This window comes from Delphinus delphis, chromosome 12 (genome assembly GCF_949987515.2).
Source record: "Delphinus delphis chromosome 12, mDelDel1.2, whole genome shotgun sequence".
NCBI classification, from domain to species: domain Eukaryota; kingdom Metazoa; phylum Chordata; class Mammalia; order Artiodactyla; family Delphinidae; genus Delphinus; species Delphinus delphis.
In genome coordinates this window covers 51166006-51182823 of record NC_082694.2, presented here as the reverse complement: position 1 = coordinate 51182823, position 16818 = coordinate 51166006, and the positions used below count along the sequence as shown (strand labels likewise).

The following is a 16818-nucleotide window of genomic DNA, read 5'->3' as shown; positions in this document are numbered from 1 at the left end:
AGTAGCCTCCTAACTGGTCTCTCTGCCTCTGTCTTTGCCCTTAAGCAGTCTTTGTAAAACTTAAAACAGATGTTATTCCTTTATATCATACCCTCTGATTGACTTCTCATTCAGAACAAAACTCAGTCCTTAAAATATCTCACCAAGCCTACACAATCTGCCCGTCAACTTTTATCTGTCTCATTCCTTACCATGTTCTGCCTTCTCTCTGTGCTGCACTACCCTGGCCACCCTGCCTTGACTAGCATGCTCCAGTCTCAGGACCTTTGCTCTTCCTGCAGCCCCTGAGTCTTCAAGTGGTTAGCTTGTCCAAGGTCACACAGCTAGTAAGTGGCTGAGCTGGGATTCCAACCCACCTCTTGCTCTAAATCTAATGCTCTTACTATTGTACCATGTGGCCTTTCTACTGCCAACAGTATTCATTCAGCCATTCAACAAGTGCTTTTCTAGGTGCTGAGGATAGAATAGCGAACACAACAAAGCACCTAACTTTGTGGCACTTACATTCTAACTGGGGGAGATAAAAAATAAATACATTCAACATACAGTATGTAAGATGGTGTTAAATGCAGTGGAGAAAAATAAAGCAAGGCAAGAGACACAGGAAATGCTGGGCAGGTATTGCTATTTCATTAATCTATTGGTGGTCAGGAAGGCTTCACAATAAAGCAACAATTGCACAGAGACCTGAAGGGAGAAGGAAGTGTGGGAATAAGCCATAGGGATAGAAAAAGGGAAAGTTTCAAGTTACAGGGAAGCCAAAGGAATTCACATTTCCTTTTGATTTAAGTTATTTTCAATGTAACAATTAACGTACTGAAATATTTCTAAAGAACTATGCTCACCTGTGTTTTGAATATTTTTGGAAACGGTATGAATGGATTGCCCTTGCCAGACATGCTGTGACTAAGAAATTGGAACAAGATTGCAACTTTCAGTTTCACTGAAAGTCCCTCTGGCCTCTAGAAGCATATATCAAGTGTGGCTTCTGGAGTCAGATCACATGTAAGAAAACCCTAGCTCTACTATGTGTACTGTTTGTATAATCTAGGACAATTTACTACCCTATTCTAAGCCCCAGTTCCCAAATCTCTAACGTAAGGGTGATCATAGCAGGTGGGTTTTCATCTACTATACACCAATGCTCTGTCTGTTCTGATTGGTTGGCCATATCAGTTGTTAATTATTTTCAATATCATCCTTAGATAAAATTATTTACCTTATGGGAGTCATTGTGATAAGGAAATTAGGTAAGCACTCATCCTTATAATATTTATTATTATTATATTTATCATTATTATTATAGCCTAAATCAAGGGTCAGCAAAATATGACCTGTAGGCCAAACCTAGGCCTTCCATCTTTATAATCTTTGTAAATAAAGTTTTACTGGGACATGGTTATACCCACTTATTTATGTATTGTCTATGGCTGTTTTCACACTACAAAGGCAGAGTTTATTAGCGGAGATGGACTGGTCCTTTCCAGAACAAGTTTGGTGACTCCTGGTCTAAATGGGGATGGAATCCTACTTTACCTTTATCAAAACTTGGTTTAAACAGCTCTGCTTTGTACCAAGATATTAACATTTACAACCAGTTCTTTATAGTCAAGAAAGGAGTTGTGCTTTGCCAAACTTATCAGGACAAGTTGCTAGGGATCTACTTGGAAGTGAAGCAACTTAACTCCCAATCCCAAGATGAGGGTGTTGAGGATAGGGGTCCCCAGTGAGTTCTGAGATCAAATTCCCAGAAATAGAAAGTTACATATGGCCCCATGATGTTCAGGTATGCAATGTTATGTACTAGTCCATCCACTTTCTCTTTTCTTTTTTCCCTCTAGTCTCTTATCCTGGTGTCAGCCTTTTCCTTGCAATACTGGATCAAGGCAGGGGACAGAGCTGTGTTTCCAGGGAAGGCAGAGGGAGGAGACATTTTCTTTGTTAACTTGAGTGGGGCTCAGTGTCAGATTTACTCTTCAAAGCATCTTGATTCTTCAAAAAGTTATTTGAAACTCAGTTTTGTCTTTAGAACCAGTAAGTGCTTCAGGAATTTTAGTCTTTTTAGACAGAGTTAATTGATTTCATTTCATCCCCATTTCTTTAAAAAGTGGACATAGTTCCAAGCCCTTGAATAAATCAGACTTGGTCACAAAGGAAGTCAGGCAGGGGTCAGAATAGAGATCAAAACCCAAAAATACTAGAGGTTTACATACTCTTTTCTGTTCTTCTTTAGTTTGAGTTGATTCTTGTGGGGACTGTGTCTCTGGGAAAGCTGAGGCTGTAACAGTTCTTGGTAATGGTCGCATTTGACTTCAGAAACACACAGCAGAATAAGAGGGAATGGAGCAATAGATGTGTTTAATTGATTAATGCTGAGTGAATACCTACTACGCACAAAGCATTGTGTTCATCTAGGTATTTTATATGGGCTCAAAGAGTTTCTGAACCTACATGCAAAACTGTATTGACTCTGTGTCCATAATTCAACTTTTAAAATATCATGACTTTAGTGTTTTGAAAAGAGAATCTTGAAACGTTTCTTAGTTCATTCATATTTATTTGGTTTCAGGAGAAGAACAAATGTATTTTCCTCTTATTAAGGATATAATTAACTAAACACCTTTAACCTAGTTTATAAATATTCTTGTAATCTGGGTTTTCTAGGAAAGATCCGATTAGAAATCAGTTGTTTCTCACAGAAGATCAATTGTTTCATAGAAGTTGAGAGTGAGTCAGATGTATGAAAACTTCTCTCATATCGGTAGAAGTGATATGACTTTTGTCTTTGCCTAGATCCAAAGACAAACTAGGTCCAAACACTTGAAGAGCTGACTGGCTGAGCATCTGGGTCAGGGTGAGGTCTTAACACAATCTCTGAAAGCCTTTGGCTCTCTCTGTAGAGCCAGAGCAAGATGACTTCTCAGTCTTGAGGGACTCTGAGTGTGTGACTCCTCCCAGGAGATGCCTCCTTGTCTCCCATTTTCCTAGTCTTTCCCTTTCCAAAATATGGTTTTCAACCCTTACCCCAACTTTATCCTTACCGAGAAAAAGTTCACTTATCTTGTTAGAAAAAGAAAGGAAGGGCTTCCCTGGTGGCGCAGTAGTTGAGAGTCTGCCTGCCGATGCAGGGGACACGGGTTCGTGCCCCGGTCCGGGAAGATCCCACATGCCGCGGAGCGGCTGGGCCTGTGAGCCATGGCCGCTGAGCCTGCGCGTCCGGAGCCTGTGCTCCGCAACGGGAGAGGCAACAACAGTGAGAGGTCTGCGTACCACAAATAAATAAATAAATAAATAAATAAATAAAAAAGAAAAGAAGCATAAAACAAAGGTGTGTTTTTGAAGGGGTGTACGCTAGGCTGCATTGTGCCTGTTTTCTGGTTGCGTGAAAGTTCTTTCTGTACCTTCTCCCCGCTCCTTCCATCTCCCTCCTCAGCCCACCTCAGTTGAGACTGGCTCCCGCCAGAGCATGTAACTTCTTCCTGTCAAAGCTAGCTCTGGAGAGAAGGTAAAGTCATTCGTGCTGAGGTAATAATTAGTATCAACCTTTATGAGTAATCGCATTTTATCCCAGGAAAATCTCATTAAAAGGTGAAACTACAGTATGAACTTTGAGGCTTTAGACAGTAGATGGGGAACTCACCCAAGGGCAGTAGAGCTCCCTCTGTACAGTGAAAACAACAGTCTATAGAGGCTGCAGTTTATTGCAGTTAATCTCAAATATGAGATTGTAGGTGAATACAGGATTATAATTTAATATCATTTTAAGAAGAAGGAAAAAAGCTGTCACCATCTAAACTGGTTTATTCTAGCTTTTTCGAAAGCTAGAGATTTAAAGTCAAACAGGAGAGCCAAAGAAGATAATCATCTTTTAGTGTTTCAGAAGATTTTAATCCCTTTTGGCTTTCCTCCAAGGATATCTGAACAGAACATTAAGTAGCTGAAAAGCAAAAGTTTTCAATGTTTCATAACTGCAATCAGTCTTATGCATTAATTTTGAGGAAGGACAAATTATAAAAAATTAATTATAGTAAGGCAAGCAGCTCTATGGCTCTGCGGGTTTTTCATTTTCTTTTCTCCTTCTTTCTTCTTCTTCTTCTTCTTCTTCTTCTCCTTCTCCTTCTCCTTCTTCTTCTATTTCTTCTTCTTCTTCTTCTATTTCTTCTTCTTCTTCTTCTTCTTCTTCTATTTCTTCTTCTTCTTCTTCTATTTCTTCTTCTTCTTCTCCTTCTTCTTCTTCTTCTTCTCCTTCTCCTCCTCCTCCTCCTCCTCCTCCTCCCCCCTCCCCCTCCCCCTCCCCCTCCCCCTCCCCCTCCTCCTCCTCCTTCTCCTCCTCCTTCTTCTTCTTTTTGTGGGAGGAGATGAGAGATTTTGTTTTAGTTAATGTTTTTGTTTTTAAAATGATGAAACAGAAAATGCTTCCCTGGCCCAGAGCAAACTTTCCCATAAAACTCTCTTTGGGGCTTCCCTGGTGGCGCAGTGGTTGAGAATCTGCCTGCCAATGCAGGGGACACGGGTTCGAGCCCTGGTCTGGGAAGATCCCACATGCCGTGGAGCGGCTGGGCCCGTGAGCCACAATGACTGAGCCTGCACGTCTGGAGCCTGTACTCTGCAACAAGAGAGGCCGCAATAGTAAGAGGCCTGTGCACCGTGATGAAGAGTGGCCCCAGCTTGCTACAACTAGAGAAAGCCCTTGCACAGAAACGAAGACCCAACACAGCCAAAAGTACATAAAAAACAACAACAACAAAATACTCTCTTTGGCCACAGACTAAGTACAACACACATAGTGCCAAGAGGGGTTTTATGGCTTCCCCATTATCACCCTGCAGACAAAAAAATGAGCACAGGATCAAGATCAATCTAGAATGAAAACCATATTTCCCCCTCATTGGTTGAGCTTCTACTCTCTCTTAATAATCACTACAATGGTTTGTTTTGTCAAAAAGAAATCAAATAACCAAACTACCTTCTTTCTCCTTGTGCTTCCAGAAGAGACAGTAAACACAGGGAATTCTGTGAGCTGATCTGCCATTGCTGCTTTGGTCAGGCATATTTACAAACCTCACTGATTTGGCCAGTAGCTCCCAGGCAGCCTCCTGTGAGCCACAGCGTTGGGACCGTCCTTCTGAAGGCAAAGATAGTGCCCTGTCCAGCAGGCTCTTGATTACGAGTGCTGATCACTTCTGGAGCAGGGTGATCCTGGCTAGCTGTCGGCTTCAGCTCCAGCCCTTGGAACCCAGACCCATCAGCTCCTCATAACACTAACATAGCAATCCTCTCTGCCGATTGGGTCAGTAACCTGCCCAGAGAAATCAGATGAAATAGGGGCAACAGTTTTTTTCTACCAAGGGTAACTGACCCATGCAGATGCAATTCAGGGAAGTAAGCCAATGCTTTCTTGGAATTCTCATTTTCTAATTTTAAGCAGTACTGACTCCCCTCTTTCCCTCCTTGAACCTCATCTTCCTACTCTAGAAAGTAAAGAGGACAACTGATTATTTTAAGCAGAAGATATTTGTTTTTGTGTAGTCACACATGCTCCATATTTTGGATATAAATGTCACATTTAAATTTCATGGGGATTGGGGAAAAATTTTGTAAGTGTAAAAATAGTTGGGGGGTGAAAACCACAAAATATCAATAGACTTTAGTTTGTAAGAATTTAACACTACACTATGGCAAGAGAAACTATAAATAAAATCAAAAGTCAAATGACAAATGGGAAGATATTTATATTACATATAACAGGCAAGGATGAACATATTTTATAAGTAAGAAATTTTTACATAGCAATAAGAAAAAATTCCCTAGTATCCCATTATAAAAGTGGGCAAACAAGGCAATCTTGAAAACAAGCTGAAGAACTTAAACTGCCAGATATTCTAGTAATTAAGACATTATTATATTGGTTCAAGAATACACAAACCAATCAACCACTGGAACAGAATGGAGAAAGAGAACCACATATGCATGGTCACCTGATTTATAACAAAGGCAATAAATAATGTAAGGCAGAGGGTAAAAGACGGTTTTTCAATTAAATGGTGCTGAGTGAATTGACAATTTGTATGGAATAAAATGTATCTGAACCCTTACCTCACACCATACACATTAAACAACTCCAGATGGATTCCAAATCTAAATATGAAGGAGAAAAAAAAAACTTTCAGAACATCTTCATGGTCTTGGAATGGGTAAAGATTATTTAAACAGTCACGAAAAGCACTAACCATTAAAGAAAAAATTGATAAATTAACCATATTAAAATTAAAAACTTCTGTTCATGCAAAGATACCATTGAGAAAGTAAAAAGAGAACCCATAGAGTGGGAAAAGATATTTGCATGCATGTATCCAACTTACTGGATAGAAAAAAAAAAAGCAAAAATTTGAACAGATACTTCACAAAAGAGTATATCTAAATGGCTAATAAACATATGAAAAGGCACTCAATATTAGTCGTCAGGAAAACTCAAATTAAAACCACAGTGAGATAGTGTTACATACCCACCAGAATGAGGTATCACTTCACACTGGTCAGAATGGCCGTCATCAAAAATTCTACAAAAAGTAAATGCTGGAGAGGGTGTGGAGAAAAGGGAACCCTCTTGCACTGCTGGTGGGAACGTAAATTGATACAGCCACTATGGAGAACAGTATGGAGGTTCCTTAAAAAACTACAAATAGAACTACCATATGACCCAGCAATCCCACTACTGGGCATATACCCTGAGAAAACCATAATTCAAAAAGAGTCATGTACCACAATGTTCACTGCAGCTCTATTTACAATAGCCAGGACATGGAAGCAACCTAAGTGTCCATTGACAGATGAATGGATAAAGAAAATGTGGCACATATATACAATGGAATATTAGCCATAAAAAGAAACGAAACTGAGTTATTTGTAGTAAGATGGATGGACCTAGAATCTGTCATACAAAGTGAAGTAAGTCAGAAAGAGAAAAACAAATACTGTATGCTAACACATATATATGGAATCTAAACAAACAAAAAAAGGTTCTGATGAACCTAGGGGCAGGACAGGAATAAAGACACAGATGTAGAGAATGGACTTGAGGACACGGGGAGTGGGAAGCGTAAGCTGGGACGAAGTGAGAGAGTAGCATTGACATATATACACTACCAAATGTAAAATAGATAGCTAGTGGGAAGCAGCACAGGGAGATCAGCTCGGTGCTTTGTGACCAGCTAGAGGTGTAGGATAGGGAGGGTGGGAGTGAGATGCAAGAGGGAGGGGATATATGTATACATATAGCTGGTTTTCTTTGTTATACAGAAGAAGCTAACACAACATTGTAAAGCAATTATACTCCAATAAAGATGTTAAAAAAAAAACCCCACTAACAATATTAAACATTGGTAAGGATGTGAAGCAACTGTAACTCTTGCACCTTGCTGATGGGATGTAAATTGGTTATGACCACTTCAGAAACAATTTTGACATTATCTATTAAAGTTAAGTATGTGTATACTCAGCAATTCTACTTCTAGGTAACTAACCACAGAAAAGTGGACATGTATTTTCCAAAAGACACGTCAGAGCAGCACTATTCATAATAATGCCAAATAGGAAAATGCCCAAATGCTCATCAATGGATAAATAAATTGTGGTATAGTCACACAATGAACTCTAACAGCAATAAGAAGAAACAATCTGCAACTGTATGCAACAATATGAATGAATCTCACAAACATGTATTGCGGAAAAGAAATCAGACTCAAAAGAGAGCACACCTTGTGATTTCATTTATATAAACTACAAAAACAGGTGAAAATAATCTTTCTGTTGTTGTGCTAGTGACAGTGTAAATCACGTACTTTGAAAGGTGTTTTGGCAAAATGGCAGAATAGATCAAGAGTCAAAAAGTTTCATGCCCTTTGACTGGCTAAACTCGACCCTAAGGAAAGAATTATAGATGCCCATGTAGATTTACATTAAAAGATATTCATGCTAGAGTTCTTGTAATAATAAAAAGTTGGAAACTGATAAATATCTATAATAGAGATGTAATGAAATAACTGGTATATCTGTATTCATGAACTATTACACAGGCACTAAATATCATGTTTTTGAATAATATTTAATAATATTCAATAGTCATGATTTAATGTAAGGTAAAAACTGTAGAACATTAAACTATTTATATGATGCAGTCCCAATTTTATTGCATATGTATACTCACAAACTTATATATACATACATATGCAAAAGAAGGTAAGAAACATACCACAAGGTCAATAAAGGTCATTGTTGTAAAGTGGAATTAGAGCGTTTACATTTTCTTCTTTTAAGATTTTTCCGTGTTAGTCCCTATGGCTAATATGGTTCTCTCATAGCTTGCAAACGATTACTAAATAGGACTCAATATCTCTTCTGTTCCCCAGGAGGATTCCATTAAGACCAAGTGTTGATTTGTATTCAAGATTTTATAAGAAGACAGAGGAGAGTTTTACACTGTACAGTTCACAACCCTTCATATATTTCCTTCAGGTGTGCCTTGTGATGGCTAATTTTATGTATCAACTTGACTGGGCCATGGGATGTCCAGATATCCAGTTAACATTATTTCTAGGTGTGTCTGTGAAGGTGTTTCCTGAAGAGATTAGCATTTGAATCCCTAGACTGAATAAAGCAGATTCCCTTTCCAATTATGTAATCTGTGAGGGTCTGAATAGAACAAAAAGGTGAAGGAAGGGAGAATTTGCTCTCTCTGCCTGACTACTTGAGCTGGACATAGGTAGTCTCCTGCCCTAGCACTGGAAGTTACTCCATTGGCTCTCTGGTTCAGGCCTTTGAACTGTACTAGAAGGTATACCGTCAGTTCTCCTGGTTCTCAGGCCTTTTGACTTGGACTGGAACTACATCACCAGCTTTCCTGGGTCTCCAGCTTACAGATGGCAAATAGGACTTCTCAGCCTCCATAATTGTGTGAGGCAATTCCTCCTAATAAGACTATTTTTATATCTCCTATTGGTTCTGATTTTCTGGAGAACCCTGACTAATATATGCTTCATCTCTCCCTTCTCTCCAGCTACAAGCCAAACAAGGTTTCCTTTTTGTTGTCCTTTCCTGGGTAGCAGTTAGACAAGCTGGTACCTAGATAGGCTGATTTCTGGCTTCCTCAATTCCAGATCTTCCCCATCTCAGGCCTCAGAATCTCTCTCCTTTTTTATACAGAAAAAATTACTTCTCCAAATATGCATACATCCACCACCAACTCAGCAAAACAAGCAAAAGTTCTTATCAATTTTCAAATTTTCTACAGTAAGTTCATATTACTTTCAGAATCAAAACATTTTGAATTACTCATAGCAACTCATAGCAAATTTCCCAATAGAGGGAAATTTTTCTCTAGGCAGCAACAGTGTTAATGAAAATATGTAATGTGTAAGACCAAGTCTGACTGCTTAAAATTAACCTTAAGGCCAGAAATTCCTCAACTTAAAAACATATGCACATCAGGTACACATTTATCTGATCATTTGAATTATATGTGTAGCAGTTCCCCTTGGTGAGGGCAGAGATTGAAGAATTATTTGTATTAGCATTAGCTTTTTGTAACATTGATCAATAACTAGATGAAACAGTTAATTCTGGACTCAGAGAAAATAGTGGCATGAGCAAGCAAAACAATTAGGTGGTTTGAAACTCATTTCTGCTTAGTTTTTTATTAGCAGCACAATTTTCTTCCTAAATTTAGTCACACTGAACAATGCAGGATGCAGTTGTACCCCATTCATTCACCCATCCACCCAGGAAACTTGTATGCCCTTCTTTTATTTATTTATTTATTTATTTTTTGCGGTACGCGGGCCTCTCACTGTTGTGGTCTCTCCCGTAGCGGAGCACAGGCTCCAGACGTGCAGGCTCAGCGGCCATGGCTCACGGGGCCAGCCGCTCCGCGGTATGTGGGATCTTCCCGGGCCGGGGCACGAACCCGCGTCGCCTACATCGGCAGGCGGACTCTCAACCACTACGCCACCAGGGAAGCCTGTATGCCCTTCTTATATGCCATGCACTATTGTAGGAAGTCGGGTGCAGAAGTAAAAAAGGTGTACAAGGTCTTTCTTTTATGGAGCGTATGGGGAAGAGAGAGTATAACACAGGGGAAATACATATATATATATATAGAGAGAGAGAGAGAGAGAGAGAGAGAGGGAGAGAGAGAGAGAGAGAGAGAGAGAGAGATTGTCATATATATTTCTATATTCCCTAAATCTTGCTCTCATGGGACTTGCCATCCACTGTAGCAATAGGTTTCAGAGCTTCAGGAGGATGGATACCTGCTTTAAAAAATCATTACTCAGCTCTTTTTCCAGTAAAAAAAAAAATTGTGGTGAAAACCTGGTGTCATGAAAAGATGAAAGACTTTCTAAATTACTTTACACATCAATGACTAACCTGAAGGACTCAGACCATACTATTTCTTTCTTTTTTTATTATTATTTATTTCATCTATTTATTTTTGGCTGCATTGGGTCTTTGTTGCTGCGCTCGGGCTTTCTCTACTTGTGGCAAGTGGGGGCTACTCTTCGTTGTGGTTCCTGGGCTTCTCATTGCAGTGGCTTCTCCTGCTGTGGAACACGGGCTCTAGGCATGCAGGCTCCAGTAGTTGTGGCACGAGGGCTCAGTAGTTGTGGCTCACAGGTTCTGGAGTGCAGGCTCAGCAGATCTGGTGCACAGGCTTAGTTACTCCGCTGCATGTGGAATCTTCCCGGGCCAGGGATTGAATCCGTGTCCCCTGTATTGGCAGGCAGATTCTTAACCACTGCGCCACCAGGGAAGTCCAGACTACACTATTTCTTCCATAATGTGAAGTATACTTCTACCCAAAACTTGCTGCCCTAGGCAAAGAAGCCCAGGGACCATCAGTGCCACCATGCTGGGAGGTAAAGGAGAGGGCTAGGGCTAGGAGCTTCAGCGGACTGGGGAAGAATGGGGGATAGAATAAAGAGAAATTCAGAGGTGGGGAACATTAGCACCAAGAACACATCGTTGTGGTGACGGGGATCCAGTTATGGTCGCCAGCATATCAACCACAATAGTCAGACAGGACTAGCTTTTCTTCAGTTGTCTCCAGTTCAGAAAACTGTCTGATTGAATCACTTTACAACCAAGGCCAGTAAGGAGCCAGAACACATCATACGGGTCCCAGTGCCTCCACTGCCATGTGGTCATGTAAGTGATATCCCTCCTCTGTAAGCCAGTTCACCATCTCAGAAGAGAACAGAGGGAGAAAAAAAATATGAAATATTGGACATTTTATCCCCTAAAGAGTGAACATTTACCAAAAGAAGCCTGACTAGGAGAGATTTGGCCCTAACGATTTTTCCCCTTCTTGATCTGACCCTGGAAAAGTGGGCCTGGTTGTGTCCATTGTGCTCCTGATGTCCCCTCTATCACCTTTCCCATGATATGCCCTCTACTCTCAAATTTCCTCTCTTTTCCATCTGACCTCCATTCTTAAGCAAAATTCTCATTTTCTTTTTGCCCTGATGTCAATTAACAGTCAAAAGGAAAAATAGCCAGCAAGTTAATCCAAAAGTTTATGAATTCTACTAACATAAAAATTATACATATACCTAAAGGCTGGATCATAGTCAAAACTTAATTGGAGTAAAACTAAAAAATTGTAAGTGGAAAGAAGTAACAGAAATTAAAAATTATTAAGAATCCCATGATAGGGCTTCCCTGGTGGTGCAGTGGTTAAGAATCCGCCTGCCAATGCAGGCGATATGGGTTCGAGCCCTGGTCCGGGAAGATCCCACATGCTGCAGAGCAACTAAGCCTGCGTGCACAACTACTTAGCCTGCGCTCTAGAGCCCACGAGCCACAACTACTGAGCCTGCATGCCACAACTACAGAAGCCCGCACGCCTAGAGCCTGTGCTCTGCAAGAAGAGAAGCCACCGCAATGAGAAGCCCGTGAACCACAACGAAGAGTAGCCCCTGCTCGCCACAACTAGAGAAAGCCTGCGTGCAGCAACGAAGACCCAATGCAGCCAAATAAATAAATTAATTAATTAAAAAAAAAAAAAAGAAGAATCCCATGATGGAAGTGTTCTAAATCTGGACTGTGGTGATGGTTGCACAACTGAATTAACTAAAACTCATCTAATTTTGTGCTCTCCAATATGGTTGCCACTAGGCATATGTGGCTATTTAAATTTAAATTTATTAAAATTGTATTATGCAGAGGAATAGAATTGAGTGTCCAGAAATAAATCCATAAACCTATGGTCAATTAAATGGTGCCAAGACCTTTCAATAAGGAAAGAATAATCTCTTTAATAAATCATTCTGGGGCAACTGAATAGCCACATGCAAAAGAGTGAAGTTGGATCCCTACCTTACACCACATATGAATATTAACTCAAAGTAAACCAAAGACCTAAATGTAAGGGCTAAAACTATAAAACTCTTAAAAGAAAATATATGAGTAAATCTTTATAACCTTTGCTTTGGCAATAGAGTTTGAGATATGACATCAAAAGTACAAGTAACAAAAGAAAAAATAGATAAATTTGGCATAAAAATTAAAAATGTTTGTGAACAAAAGGACACCATCAAAAGTGAAAAAACAACAAACAGAATGGGAGAAAATATTTGCAAATCATATATTTGATAAGGAATATCTGGAACACATTAAGAATTCTTGCAACTGAATAACAAAAAGACAAACAACCCAATTCCAAAACGGGCAAAGAACCAAATAGACATTTCTCCAAAGATGACATACAACTGGCCAATAAGCACATGAAAGGTGCTCAGCATAATTAGTCACCAGAGAAATGCACATCAGAACCACAATGAGATGCTACTTCACACACACTAGGATAGCTATAATTTAAAAAAAGAAAAGAAAAGAAAAGAACAAGTGTTGATGAGGATGCAGAGAAACTGGAATCATTGTACATTGCTCCTGGGAATGTAAAGTAATAGAGCTGCTGAGGAAAACATGTTGGCAATTTCTTAAAAAAGTTAAACAGAATTATCACATGTCCAAACAATTCCACTCCTAGATATATACCCAAAAGAACTGAAAACAGATATTCAAACAAAAGTTGGCATGAATTTTCATACCAGCACTATTTACAATAACCAAAAGGTGGAAACAACCCAAATGTCCATCAACTGACGAATGGATAAACGAACTGTGGTATATCTATAAAAAAGAATGGAATACTGGCACACGCTGCAACATGGATGAACCTTGAAAACATTATGCTAAGTGAAAGAAGTCAGATGTAAAGAGTCACATATTGTATGACTCCATTTATATGAAATATCCAGAATAGGCAAATCTAAAGAGACAGAAAGCAGATTACAGGTTGCTAAAGGGTGGGGGAAGGGGATAGGAGGAGTTACTGCTTGATGGGTGTGGAGTTTTCTTTTGGGGTGATGAAATATTTTGGAACTAGATAGAGATGGTTATGTAACACTGTGAAAATAATAAATGCCAGTGAATTGTACACTTTAAAATGGTTAAAATGGCAAATTTTATATAGCATGAATTTTACCTCAATAAAAAATATTTTTTCTAGGTTACACTAGCCACATTTTGGGTGGCTACTGCTGCTGATTAGACTTTGCTTATCACAGAACATTTCTACCATGTACAAATTCTATTGGAAGTACTGATATAACTGTAAACTTACAATGGGTAGGTTTATGGTATATAAATTGTCCTTCAGTAAACAGACAGGATCATTTAAAAAAGAAACATTCCCAAGGCAAATATATTTTTAAACCATTTAAAAAAATTGAAGTATAGTTAATTTACAATGTTGTATTAGTTTTAGGTGTACAGCAAAGTGATTCAGTTATATATATAATTGAATATATACATATTCTTTTTCAGATTCTTTTCCATTATAAGTTATTGCAAGATATTGAATATAGTTCCCTGTGCTTTGCAGTAGGTCCTTGTTGTTTATCTATATTATATGTAGTAGTGTGTATACGTTAATCCCAAACTCCTAATTTATCTCTACCCTGCCCCCTGCCAACCCCCCACAACCATATGGTTATGGTTTTGTAACCGTAAGTTTGTTTCCTATGTCTGTGAGTCTGTTTCTGTTTTGTAAATTAGTTCATTTATATCATTTTTTTAGATTCCACTTGTAAGTGATATTGTATGATTGTCTGACTTACTTCACTTAATATGATAATCTCTAGGTCCCTCCATGTTGCTGTAAATGGCAAGATTTCATTCTTTTTTATGGCTGAGTAATATTCCAGTGTGTGTGTGTGTTTATCTATATATATATATTTTTTAAATTAATTAATTTATTTTTGGCTGTGTTGGATCTTCATTGCTGCACGCGGGCTTTTCTCTATTTGTGGCGAGTGGGGGCTTCTCTTGTTGCCAGTGCACGGGCTTCTCATTGTGGTGGCTTCTCTTGTTGTGGAGCATGTGCTCTAGGCACACAGGTTTCAGTAGTTGTAGGATGAGGGCTCAGTAGTTGTGGCTTGTGGGCTCTGGAGTGCAGGTTCAGTAGTTGTGACACACAGACTTAGTTGGTCTGTAGCATGTGGGATCTTTCTGAACCAGGGCTCGAACCCGTGTCCCCTGCATTGGCAGGAGGATTCTTAACCACTGTGCCACAAGGGAAGTCCAATATTTTTTTATTTTATTTATTTGGTTACTCCAGGTCTTGGTTGTGGCAGGCGTGCTCTGTAGTAGTGGCATTTGTGCTCCTTAGTTGTGGCTCACAAGCTCCTTAGTTGCGGCAGGTGGCTCCTTACTTGTGACATGCAAACTTTTAGTTGCGGGATGCATGTGGGATCTAGTTCCTTGAGCAGGGATTGAATCTGGGACCCCTGCATTGAAAGCGTGGAGTTTTAACCACTGCGCCACCAGGGAAGTCCATATGTATGTGTGTGTGTGTGTGTGTGTGTGTGTGTGTGTGTGTGTATACCACATCTTCTTTATCCATTTATCTGTTGATGAACACTTAGGTTGCTTCCATGTCTTGGCCATTGTAAATAGTGCTGCTATGCATATTGGGGTACGTGTATCTTTTGAGTTAGCATGTTCTCCAGATATAGTCCTAGGAGTGCAGGATCATATAGTAACTCTATTTCTAGTTTTTTAAGGAACCTCCATACTGTTTTCCAGAGTGGTTGCACCAATTTACATTCCCACCAACAGTGTAGAAGGGCTCCCTTTCCTCCATACCCTCTCCAGCATTTATTATTTGTAGACTTTTCGATGATGGCAATTCTGACTGGTGTGAAGTAATACCTCATTGTAGTTTTTTTTTGTTTGTTTTGTTTTTTTGTTTTTTGTGGTACGTGGGTCTCTCACTGTTGTGGCCTCTCCCGTTGCAGAGCACAGGCTCCAGACGTGCAGGCTCAGTGGCCATGGCTCACAGGCCCAGCCGCTCTGCGGCATGTGGGATCCTCCCGGTCCGGGGCACGAACCCGTGTCCCCTGCATCGGTAGGTGGACTCTCAACCACTGTGCCACCAGGGAAGCCCCATCAGTCTCTGTCTTTTAATGGTGTATTTAGATCATTCATATTTAAAATGATTATTGATATAATTGGATTAATATCTACCATATTTGCAACTGTTTTCTAGTCATTGCACTTGTCTCTTGTTTCTTGTCTTCCCCTCTTTTTCTGCCTTCTCTGTTTTTTTTTTTTTCTAGTTAAACAATGATTTTATTGCTTGAGTACATGGACAAATTTATGCAACCAGGGCAGAGGCTGTGGATAACTAGTATCTCCAAATTGCGGGGGGGGTGGCGTGAGGGGAGGACTGGTTTGGTCTCACAGTATTGAGCCAAGCTGTGAATGCAGCTCTTAATCAGAATCAGAAGGAATTTAGCATCTTTATCCTTTCTGTTTCTCTGAAGATGCTTCTGAACAGCAACAACTTTCTTAATTAAATGCTAGAGGTACTCAGGACGATCAGGAGGAAGTCCTTTGGACTTAAGAATTCTCAAGATTTTATTGCCTGTCATAAAACAACACCATGTGAGACTCTCAGGATCACCCTGAGGCAGGCCCTTCTTGGCCAGTTTGTAGATCTGCTCCTTCCTGTTGTCAGAAGTTAACTTCAGCCAGGTGGGATTGCTGCGGTGGTAGGCCAAAGCCGACTGGGACAGGCCCTTCCCAGGGGCCTGCATGCAACCACAAGGGCAGCCAAAAAGAGAGCAAGGGTGGGAGGCAGGAAGCCACCCTGCACACAGGAAGTGACCTCACACAGTCCTGCTTCCTCCCATCCTGCCTTCTCTGTTTTTAATTGAGCATTTTATATTATTCCATTTTCTCTTAGCACATTAATTATACTTCTTTAAAATTTTAAAAAATGCTTGCCCTAGGGTTTGCAATACACATTTACAACCAATTTAATACTTTATTTTTTAAATTTTTTTAAAAGGATTTTATTTATTTATTTGGCTGCTTTGGGTCTTGGTTGCTGTGTGCGGGTTTTCTCTAGTTGCGGCGAGAGGGGGCTACTCTTCGTTGCGGTGCACGTGCTTCTCATTGCAGTGGCTTCTCTTATTGTGGAGCACAGGTTCTAGGCGTGCGGACTTCAGTAGTTGTGGCTCGTGGGCTCTAGAGAGCAGGCTCAGTAGTTCAGGTGCATGGGCTTAGTTGCTCCACGGCATGTGGGATCTTCCCAGACCGAGGATCAAACCTGTGTTCCCTGCACTGGCAGGTGGATTCTTAACCACTGCACCACCGGGAAGTCCTTAAGTCTATTTTAAAATAACATTGTACTGCTTCATAGGTAGGACAGGTACCTTATAACAGAGTATTCCCAATTTTTCCCTCTTGTCCCTT

General features: G+C 40.0%; 1 long non-coding RNA gene across 2 annotated transcripts in view; it reads right to left on the bottom strand.

Annotated features, from left to right (window-relative positions):
- The window catches only part of LOC132434921 (uncharacterized), a 321045-nt gene that overhangs the window by 22652 nt on the left and 281575 nt on the right, over positions 1–16818 (bottom strand). The window contains exon 7 of one of the 2 annotated variants that reach the window (XR_009521452.1): positions 6097–6138. The exons of the other annotated variant lie outside the window; for it this stretch is intronic. This is a non-coding gene — a long non-coding RNA (uncharacterized lncRNA). The remainder of the gene's footprint in view (positions 1–6096; positions 6139–16818) is intronic. 2 annotated transcript variants of the gene reach the window in all.